This window comes from Morus notabilis, unplaced genomic scaffold (genome assembly GCF_000414095.1).
Source record: "Morus notabilis unplaced genomic scaffold, ASM41409v2 Scaffold165, whole genome shotgun sequence".
Classification (NCBI taxonomy): Eukaryota; Viridiplantae; Streptophyta; class Magnoliopsida; order Rosales; family Moraceae; genus Morus; species Morus notabilis.
This window is the reverse complement of record NW_010363979.1, coordinates 493,827-504,997: the sequence shown is the minus strand read 5'-3', so window position 1 is coordinate 504,997 and position 11,171 is coordinate 493,827. Positions and strand designations below refer to the sequence as shown.

At 31.9% G+C, this 11,171-nt stretch overlaps 1 pseudogene; it reads left to right on the top strand.

The window, feature by feature from the left end:
- Positions 1–1,104: 1,104 nt before the first annotated feature.
- On the top strand, positions 1,105–10,225 carry LOC21406917 (annotated as a pseudogene).
- The last annotated feature ends 946 nt before the right edge of the window (positions 10,226–11,171 follow it).

Below are 11,171 nucleotides of genomic sequence, written 5' to 3'. Positions count from 1 at the left end.
ATAATACTGCGGGTTACTTTTTTCGGCTTGGATTAGGGCGAGATGGGTTAGATTTGCGGGTTGTTCGGGTTTATGAACAGCCCTAGTTGTATTATTGCAATCCTGTTTTAGACGGCAGATAACTTTGAAAACTGTGATTCATCAACAAAAAATAAATTATTACTTTTTTTTTCTTTTGGTAAACAAAAAGAAAATTATTTGCTGAACAATGTTAGCTACGTAGGCAATGACGTAGGGAACAACTCAGATCTTTATAGCTCAGTAATTACACCAACGCATGTTCGCCTGTAAATGTAATACAATGTAATAAAAAAAAGATTGAGAAAGGGAAAAAAAAGGGATCACTGATCAGTAATTTCATGCTTATTTACTTCTAGAAAACAGGATTCTAAACAAGCTAATTCGTTTTTACTGATTATTAATCTTCTTTAAGAAAATAATGATAAAAACTGTTTAAAAGTTGATAATTAACATTTAACATTTGTTTGTTAAAAAATAATAATACAACTACTAAATTATATATCTTTGCACACACCTCATTCGCTTTGCGGATTTGAGTTTTTTAATTCGAGTTGAAATGTAATTTTTGAGAGTTTTTAACTGTAACAAAAAAGTTAGATATGACATTTTCTAAGAGCTTTTAACTATAGAAACGTAGAACTAAAAACTCAAATCGGTAAAATGAACGAGACCTAAAATTGTAAAGAAATTATAAGGGTAATTTGTTGAATTATTTTAATGATAAAAAAACGATTATGATAATTATTTATAATTGGTTTTCTTCTTCTTCTTCTTTCCTTTTTTTCATTCAATTCACATTCCTTTCAACACAAGTAAAGACATAAATAGATTAAAAACAAAAACGAAAAAAGAATCATTCACTCCTTTTTTATTTTTTCCATTCATGACGCATACACGCCTATAAGTATACCCAACTGCTCTCGGCAGTTCATTCATATTTGTCACTGATAGTTGTAACTCAATATATAACACTCACTTTCCTCTGCCACCCCATACATACATACCTACATACATACATACATACATACATATATATATATATATATATATATATTTGTGTATTTCTCTCTGGTTAGTGTGTATATGGGTGGGGGGCAGATTTCCGAGGCTCTGCATGCGCTTAAGCCAGCGTTGCTAATGGTGGTCGTTCAGATCACCTACGCCGGCGTCAACGTGTTCTACAAATTGGCCGCTAACGACGGAATGAATTTGAGAATCATTGTCGCTTACCATTTCGTTTTTGCCACCGCTTTCATTCTTCCGCTTGCCCTTATCATTGAACGGTACTATTATATCTTAAATATATATAGGCCGTCTAGTTCGCTGATTTTAGTTTTTAATTGGAGTTGAAATATGACTTTATGTGAAAGCTTTTTACTGTAGTAAAAAAATTAAATGTAATTGTTTGTGAGAGCTTTTTACTGTAAAAAAATTCGAATTCTAAACTCGAATCAACGAAATAAACGTGAAATGCACTGATCAGAGTACGTGTATGAAAATATGACAGTGATTCTAAAACGCCAACAAAATTTGAAAAAGAGAAATTAGAACTTTTAGTTCTCTGTTTTGGTTTCCCATATTTATATTTTTATACGAAAAATAAAGTTTTTGTTTATTAAATGAGTGGTTGGGTGTAGGAGTATTTTTTTTAATGGAAGGTGCATGAATATGTTTACGTCCATTAGGATTTGAATCCTAATGACTTCAATTTTTATTAATTTTATTAATATATAAAATGAAGAATGTTGTGTTATCTAACAAGGTTTTCAAATTTTAGAAGCTTGTTTTTGAAAGTGTAGTTTTGAGCGTCAGTTTCTGCTAGTTATATGGTTTCTTTTTTTTATCTTTTGAGTACTGTTTCTCTTTTTGCGATGATTTTCCGTATTGAATTGTATTTTTTTCTTCTTTTTTTTTAAAAAAAAAACTTTATGTTTCCTTTTTATTATTGTTTTTTAGTAACACAGAGTGGAGCTTGGTGGAAAAGATTTGTTATTTGATACTAGGATGTTTGCGGTTTTATGTACTTAATTACATCTTTTCATTCAAAAACAAAATGTGCGTTGGAACTCGTTTCAAAATGATTTTATTTTTTGTATGAAAATGAAAATAAAAACGTTTTCAATCTTAGACAGAAATTATTTTTAAAAATGCGTTTGGTAGTTTTATCAACCCATTAATGTCTCTTTCTGCTAGAGAGAGGAGAAAACGAAAACAAAAAATGAAAAACGACTAAAAATCATTTTTCATTTCTCTCTCATTTTACACTAAACCAAAAAATCGTTTTCATTTCCCTTTTTTGTCTTTATTGCGCCAAACGCCGTTTTAGAAACATTTTTATTTTTTCTTTCTCAAAAAACGGGATCAATTCCAAACACGACCAAAATGAAAGTGGAGTTATTCTTTTGACGTTTATACAACTTTGAGGTGTAATTAATTATAGAAATTAACAACCTTGAGACCTTTTAAGAAGCGTGTAAAGTACTATGGATGACAAAACTTTAAAGATTTATAAATGCAAACTAGAAAACGGACTATTAGAACACTACAATATAATAAATGACTCATGTAACTAACAAGATGGCAAATTTTTCAGGAAAAGCAGGCCAAAGTTGACTTGGATGATTCTTTTTCAGTCATTTTTATGCGGCTTATTTGGGTAAGTGGAAGACAAAGTCTGGCAGGGTGTATTTTCAAATATAAGAAGCTAATTTTGACACACACACACACATATATATATATACACACTTTCCAGTCATTTAACGACCACCTTTCCTTTCTTTTCTTTTCTTTTCTTTTCTTTTTTTGATAATTTCATTAAACAAAGAACAACCACTTGATATGACAAATAACGACCACTTTAACAAATACAAGAAAGCACCACTTTAACAAATACAAGAAAGCCAATTTTGGCATATATATTTATATATACTTTCCACAGTCATTTAACTACCACTTTTCTTTGCTGATTCTGATAATTTCGTTTAACAAATAACAACCACTTGATATAGCACGGGAATTAACAAAAAAGGATGCCATATAAGGTGGTGGCTAAAGTTCAATAAATGGTAATGGAATTAACAAAAAAGGATGCCATATAAGGTGGTGGCTAATGTTCATGGTACCCTGAGTCCCCTAGAGCCCAGGAACCAGAAGTTCGCAGACAACCAAAAGACGGAAAAAGAACTATCCTATGTGGAAAAGTAAAACCGAGTAAGTCTCCCTAATCTCTATATTCCACATATTCTCCTACATACATAATTCAAACAGGAAAAAACCCCACGAGAAACAAAATGAGAAGAGGATGATGGGGCTTACCAATATGAAGATTTCCGGGTAGAATCTGGGATTGAATGCGGCTCCACAACACGCCTGGAAAAATGAGGAGTACGAGTCGGTGTTTTTACATAAGGAGATTCCGGCGAAGCGAGCGACAGTTCAGAGAATACGGGGAGTGTTCGTGTTTTTAAGAAAAATGACTTTGGGGTTCAAAAAGAGGTATTTAAGGAAACAAAAATCCTCGACCCCTAACCGTTGGATGAAGTTCTTAAAATCCAACGGCAAGGGAATTCCGCCCAGATCTGACAATGACAAATAAGGGCGGGAAAAGGAAAAGTCGCGATCCGAAGGCTCACATTCATCCTTTTGAAATAGAGCCCCACGTCAGTACAAAAAATTAACCGACGCGACGGTTACGTCCCTCGAGAAAATCCGAAGCATCTAGGCCATCATTGCGGGTGAAGGCTTGGGACCGATTTTCCACACCCGAAGCACCCATGCCATCATTGCGGACAAAGGCTTGGGACCGGTTTCCCACACCCGAAGCACAGAAGTACGGCCGAACCTAAACTCGAGGCCGCCTAAAATAAGGAACCCTCGACTTGGGGGTAGCTGTTGTGTGGGAAAATGTGAAGGACACGTGGAAAAACAGTAATATGACACGTAACCTTAACTACTCCCCGCAAAGCGACAACCCTCGACGCCTGGGGCTCCTTCCAGTTCCGTCATAAAGAACCTAAGTGAGAGGTCCAACTTAGGGCGTCGATTCCTCTTGGCGTCGACAGTTCGTGTCGTCAACTTTAGGAAATAAGAATCCCTCGACGGTGGAACCAACAGCCCAGAAGGACAGTTGGGTCAAGCAACACTGACGACGAGGGGAATGCTCTTTGGGGGAAGGTCTGACGTGGCAGATTGCGTATGAAAGTGGGGGATGACTGCAAGGCAGGCATTTATTGCGAACCCTTAAACCGCCCCACGGGGGACAGAAAAGGGTTACAGGGACACACAAAGCCGTAATAGAAGACTAATTGACTGAGTGAACAGTGCTCCAAGTGATTAGTGGGCTACGACTGGGCCTAAAAAGGGAGAGCACTTGAGTGCTTCTACCTACGAAGGAAATCAACCCAGCGAAGGAAGCTCCCAGTATAAAAAGGGTAAGACCCCATACGGAAAAGGGGTTAAGAGCCAAGAGAACACAATTACTGTAAATTGTAATCCTCTCGAAAGAAATATACAACAGTGGATGTAGCTCTGATTTTATAGAGTGAACCACTATAAAATCACTTGTGTTATTAATTTGTGCATGTCTCTTTTATTTATACACAACACGTCCCACCAACAAATTCTCACGCAATTTCATCATTGAAGCCGGTAATCTAACGGGAAACCTAGAGGTAACCCGGCCTGTTTTTGTTGACGAGAAACCACTGTCAACAATATATATAACATTAAAGGAAATATTAAATGAAGAATGTTGTGTTATCTAACAAGGTTTTCAAATTTTAGAAACTTGTTTTTGAAAGTGTAGTGTTGAGCGTCAGCTAGTTATATGGCTTCTTTTTTTTTTTTTTATTATTATCTTTTGAGTACTGTTTCTCTTTTTGCGATGATTTTCCGTATTGAATTGTATTTTTTTCTTCTCTTTTTTTGAAAAAAAAAACTTTATGTTTCCTTTTTATTATTATTTTTTTAGTAACACAGAGTGGAGCTTGGTGGAAAAGATTTGTTATTTGATACTAGGATGTTTGCCGTTTTATGTACTTAATTACATCTTTTCATTCAAAAACAAATGACGCGTTTGGAACTCATTTTAAAATGATTTTGTTTTTTGTATGAAAATGAAAATGAAAACATTTTTAATCTTAGACAGAAATCATTTTTAAAATGCGTTTGGTAGTTTTATCAAGAGATTATTTTTAGTATAAAAACCCATTAATGTCTCTTTCTGCTAGAGAGAGGAGAAAACGAAAACAAAAAATGAAAAACGAGTAAAAGTCATTTTTCATTTTTCTCTCATTTTACACTAAACAAAAAAATCGTTTTTATTTATGTTTTTTATCTTTATTGCGCCAAACGCCGTTTTGAAAACGTTTTTATTTTTTCTTTCTCAAAAAATGAAATCAATTCCAAACACGGCCAAAATGGAAGTGGAGTTATTCTTTTGACGTTTATACAACTTTGAGGTGTAATTAATTATAGAAATTAACAACCTTGAGACCTTTTAAGAAGCGTGTAAAGTACTATGGATGACAAAACTTTAAAGATTTATAAATGCAAACTATAAAACGGACTATTAGAACACTACAATATAATAAATGACTCATGTAACTAACAAGATGGCAAATTTTTCAGGAAAAGCAGGCCAAAGTTGACTTGGATGATTCTTTTTCAGTCATTTTTATGCGGCTTATTTGGGTAAGTGGAAGACAAAGTCTGGCAGGGTGTATTTTCAAATATAAGAAGCTAATTTTGGCACACACACACACACACACACATATATATATACACACTTTCCAGTCATTTAACGACCACCTTTCTTTTCTTTTCTTTTCTTTTTTTTTTGTTTTTGATAATTTCATTAAACAAAGAACAACCACTTGATATAACAAATAACGACCACTTTAACAAATACAAGAAAGCCAATTTTGGCATATATATTTATATATACTTTCCACAGTCATTTAACTACCACTTTTCTTTTCTTTTCTTTTCTTTGCTGATTCTGATAATTTCGTTTAACAAATAACAACCACTTGATATAGCACGGGAATTAACAAAAAAGGATGCCATATAAGGTGGTGGCTAAAGTTCAATAAATGGTAATGGAATTGATGGCATCTAAAAGTACATTATCCTTAAAATACATATTTTTTAGTTTAATCAATCTGACATATAACAATAACACTTCAATAAATAAACAATATAAAATAGTGCTATACGTAGTGTCACATTTGTATAGTCTGTTTTTAATATATACTGATGTCGATCACCGATTTTATTTTTGATGTTTTCCCAACCTAGTACCTAGGATATCTTCTATGATCTTGATGCTAGTTATAGTCCTTGTCTTCTTAAAAAAAGAAAAAAAAAAAAGAAAGAAGAAGAAAAAACTCAGGACTAAGATATTAATTAGAAGCTGATACAATTTAATATAACTGCACCTTATTGCCAGGTGGGCCGGTGGGCTGCATATATTATATTTTGTGTGTTTATCATTTTAATTAAAACATATATTCCATTTTGGGGAAAAACACACCCATACACCCACACAGTAAAAAAATAAATTGAAAAAAAAATAACAAAAAAATAGAGAAGATAAAATTTAGGTGGTTCGAAAAAATTTCCTACATTTATGGAAGAGGGAAAAAAACTTCACCAATAGTTTCAGAATTACACACTCAACAAACTTTCTCTCTTTCTCTTTCTACCCAAAACTCCTTACACCCTTAATTTGCCTATCTCTCTCCTCACTTTTCTCTCTTTCTCTCAAAAGGAGACACTATTTCTCTACACTTTTCTTTTAGCCCACAAAGCCTTACACAAAGCACTTATTTATAGACTCAGAATAACCCTTGCCCAAAAACAGAAAACAGTAACTTACCAAAAAACACGAAATAGTAACTTTTCCAAAACCAATTTGAGGCACTTACCAAAAAATCTCCACCTTGACTCAAATTCTCTCAACTCACTCATTTAGGCATCCAATCTCGAAACCCGTCGTCACATCGACAATGTAAACTTCAACAAGAATAAACATGTATCAAGTTCAAATTCTCATCAAACTTGACACGTGAAACTATCGTCTTTTTCTTCAAAGTATCTTCATTGTTACAAGTTCTCACCATCTTGTCTTTATCATCTTCAACTATTATCATCTTGTTGCACTCTTTTACTCTTGCAACATCTTTCACAACAGAAGAAGATTCTTTGTGGCTTGGCTCCACCTATAACTGTAGTCCCAATCAGTTTATATAAGTTTTTCACTTTTTCACCCTTTATGGCTACTAAATCACCTCTCTTGACTTTCATAAAATCACCCTTCACATAGTCTCACAACCCAAAGTGTCTAAAGCTCTCAAATAAATCAAACTTCTCCTTAGGAACATGCCTAACATTTGTCAGTGTCCTCACAACTTCATCAAACATCTTCACCTTAATAGTACCTATTCCAACAGCTTTAGCACTAGAATCAATAGCCATCAACAAAGTACCAGCATCACATGTTTTACAAGAATCAAACCACTCCTTATATGGGTACATATGAAACGAGCATCCAAAATCTAAGATCCAAGAGTCAGTCATATTTTCATCAACAAAATAACCATCATCTTCACTATCATACATGTCACCAAAAATTTGTAGAATTTGAAGTTTCTTGGGTTTCTTGCTTTCTCTTTTCTTCAAGGTGCTTTGTCAGTTCTTCACAGTTTTTCCTAATATGCCCATTCTTATGATAATAGTAGCACTCAATATCCTTCCTTGGTCATGATTGGAAACGATCATCTCTCTTATTATAACATCTCTCTCGTGACTTACTCCTACCCCTATTCGAATATGAATTAGCAACTAAAACTTGTTCAGTATGAGACGTACTACTTGGCTTATTCATGTTTGCAGTCTCTAACAGAGCAATCGACACCTCATTCACAATCAACGTCATCTTTCCAACTAACAATATAGTCACCAAAGTCTCATATGATTTGGGTAGGGAAGCCAACAAAATTACCGCTTTATCTATATCATCAATTTTGACCTCTACAGTTAACAATTGAGTTATGCACTTATTAAAATTACTCATATGATCCCTAACATTACTTTCCTCATCCATATTCAACTAATACAATTGCTTCTTCAAATATAATCTATTTGTTAGGGATTTTGACATATAAACTTTTTCTAATTTTTTCCATAACTTAGAAGAAGAAGTCTCATTCATAACACTATATTTCAGTTCATGAGCCAAACTTAAATGAATATTGCTTACCGCTTTCGCTTCCAATTCTTCTCAATCTTCATCTTTCATTATTTCTGGCTTTTTTCCTTACAACGCTTTCAGTAATTCCTGCTTTCCTGCTGAATCAGAACATTGTTAACTGTACTATGTCAGATGTTATCCTAGACATCATCTTGACTTTCTCTCTTTCTCTCTCTATCCAAAACTCCTCACACCCTTTGCTTATGTCTCTCCTCACTTTTCTCTCTTTCTCTCTAAAGGAGGCATTTTTTCTCTACACTTTTCTCTTAGAACACAAAACCTTACACAAAACACTTATTTATTGACTCATAATAACCCTTGCTCAAAAACAAAAAATGATAACTTACCAAAAAACACAAAATAGTAATTTTTTCAAAATCAATTTGAGGCACTTACTCAACACTTCTGTGAATAGGGCTAAATGATGTAAAGTACAACAAAATCTTTAATTTTGAAGATATCCAAATAATCAGTCTAGCTAACTAATACTTGCTGCAGTGGATCACTGTCGCAAAATCTATATCTCGAGAGCTTGAATTTAACGTCAGCAACATTTGCTTTTGCGATGACCAACATCATTCCTGCTATAACATTCGTATTGGCCGTCTCCTTAAGGTATATATTTCACTTAAACAGATTTTATTTTCACTTATCTCAAGTGTATATTGATTCGAATCGTTGTAATATTAATTTTAATATTATTATTGTACTTGTGTCTTCCTAAAAATTCACGAGAGATATCTAAGATCTCTTGGTCTAATGATACTGAAGAGTTTAGATGACGTGAGATTTAAATGGAGGGTTACGATTTCAATCTATAAAAAAATTACGAGAGATTGAAAAATGCTAGTAATAGTCTTCAGTTGGGTATGAATATCGTTTCTATAAACGGACTACTTCCCACTTTAATTGCTATAAAAAAGTAGTACTCACAATTATTAATGTTCACAAGAAGTAGGATCATGGTGAAACTATAAGGAAGTATAATATATAGATGTAAATTCTTTTTCACAAATAGATGAATATATTTCTATTATTATATTTTTGAGATAATTTAAATTCAATACACTATTATAGTGAAATCGTTTTTAATATTTGTGTTTTTGATAATTTTAAATTGATACTTTAACATTTTAAAAAAGCTCTTTGATAACCTGAGACTATATTTTGAGACGTGAAATGTTAAATTTGTCATTTTTAATAATTTCTGATTTGGTTAATTCGAATTTCCTCTTTTTAAGATTTTCAAAGGCAAAAGGATGTTTTGTTATAGGGATAAGGTTTTTTTTTTTTTTTTTTTTTTTTTTTTTTTTTAAAACATGTGTAATAAAGAGTAAATTCAGGTCAATAAATTAGAACTTATTAACAAAAAAAAAAATTCGACATTTCATGTTTAAAAAATGTCTCAAGGTACTAAAAAATTAATATTTTAAAAAGTAAAGCTACCAATTTAAAATTATCAAAATACGGGATATTAAAAGAAGATTTGATCGTAACACGGAGTAACAAATTGAAATTATCTTATATTTTTAATATCTAAATGCTGAAGGATTTAAACTCTACATCAAGTAGTAGATGTGTAATTACTGATAAATTAGTGTGCAACAACTAAAACTATATTAAGAACAACCTAACAGACGATAAACAGCTGTCATTACTTGTATAACAATTTCAGATTGGAGAAGCTGAACCTTGGAAACCTACCACGCCAAGGTATTGGGAACACTACTTGGTATGAGTGGAGCAATGATTCTAACTTTTTACAAAGGCATGGAAATTAATATTTGGTCCACACACGTTGACCTTCTGCATCATGGTCATAATCAAATTGGCCACGTGGCAGCACCCCAGACAGATTCTGGTAATCGTGTCTGGGGTTGCGTGTTTGCTATGGGCAGTAGTACGTCTTATGCTCTCTGGCTCATCATTCAGGTAACTTTGCATCAAATTTAGTTTGTTGATTTAAATTTATAATTTGAATTAAAATATGATTTTATATAAAATTTTTTATTATATAAAAAAAATTATATGTGATTATTCTTAATAATTTTTTATTATAATAAAATTTAAATTTTAAACTCAAATCAGTAAAATGAACGGGACCTAATTTGTAGAGAAGGATATTGGTATTCTCTGTTTTATCGTAATTTTTTTAGTATCTTGTATTTTTTTATAATTTTAAATATGTATTTTAACATTTAAAAAAATTAATTTTAATACTTTGAGATTTTTTTAAGACATAAAATTTCCTTTCTATTCTTCTCATTAATTAAATAAAAACTAATAATTTTATAATTTTAAAAAAAAATTTGAAAAATTTTTAAACAGTTAAAATTAAAATAAAAAGACTTAAAATAAAAAAAAACCTCAGACTCTCTCTATCTTTATAAGTTTGATTTATAAATTTGAGTTAGTGAACTGCCATTTCAATAAACCTGGTGATTCAAATGAGTGTTTGAGAGCAAAAGTAAAGTAGAGAGGTCATTTGGATTTTAAAATCCAATTAACCTACCATCCCCAAAAAAACTATGCATTGTCTCAAACGTTAAATCTTTTCTCATTCGGTTTTTTTATGAGCGAATGCAGTAAATAACAGATTTATAAAACTAAATTAAGTAAACAAATTTTAAAACTATTTAAAATAACTAGCAATTTACCACATAAATGTTTCATTCACAACTGATAAAAAAAAATTAAACGTAAATTTTCTTTTAATGACTGCTAAATTTTTTTTTGATGTAAATAAAGATTTTTTTTTCACATAAATTATTTTTTACCGTCGTAAATGACAGATTTACAGGGTAAAAATTATTATTTACTTCAAATAGTTATAAAATATATTATTTAGTTAATTTAATTTTAAAAATATGTTATTTACTACAATTTTTAATTTTTTTCA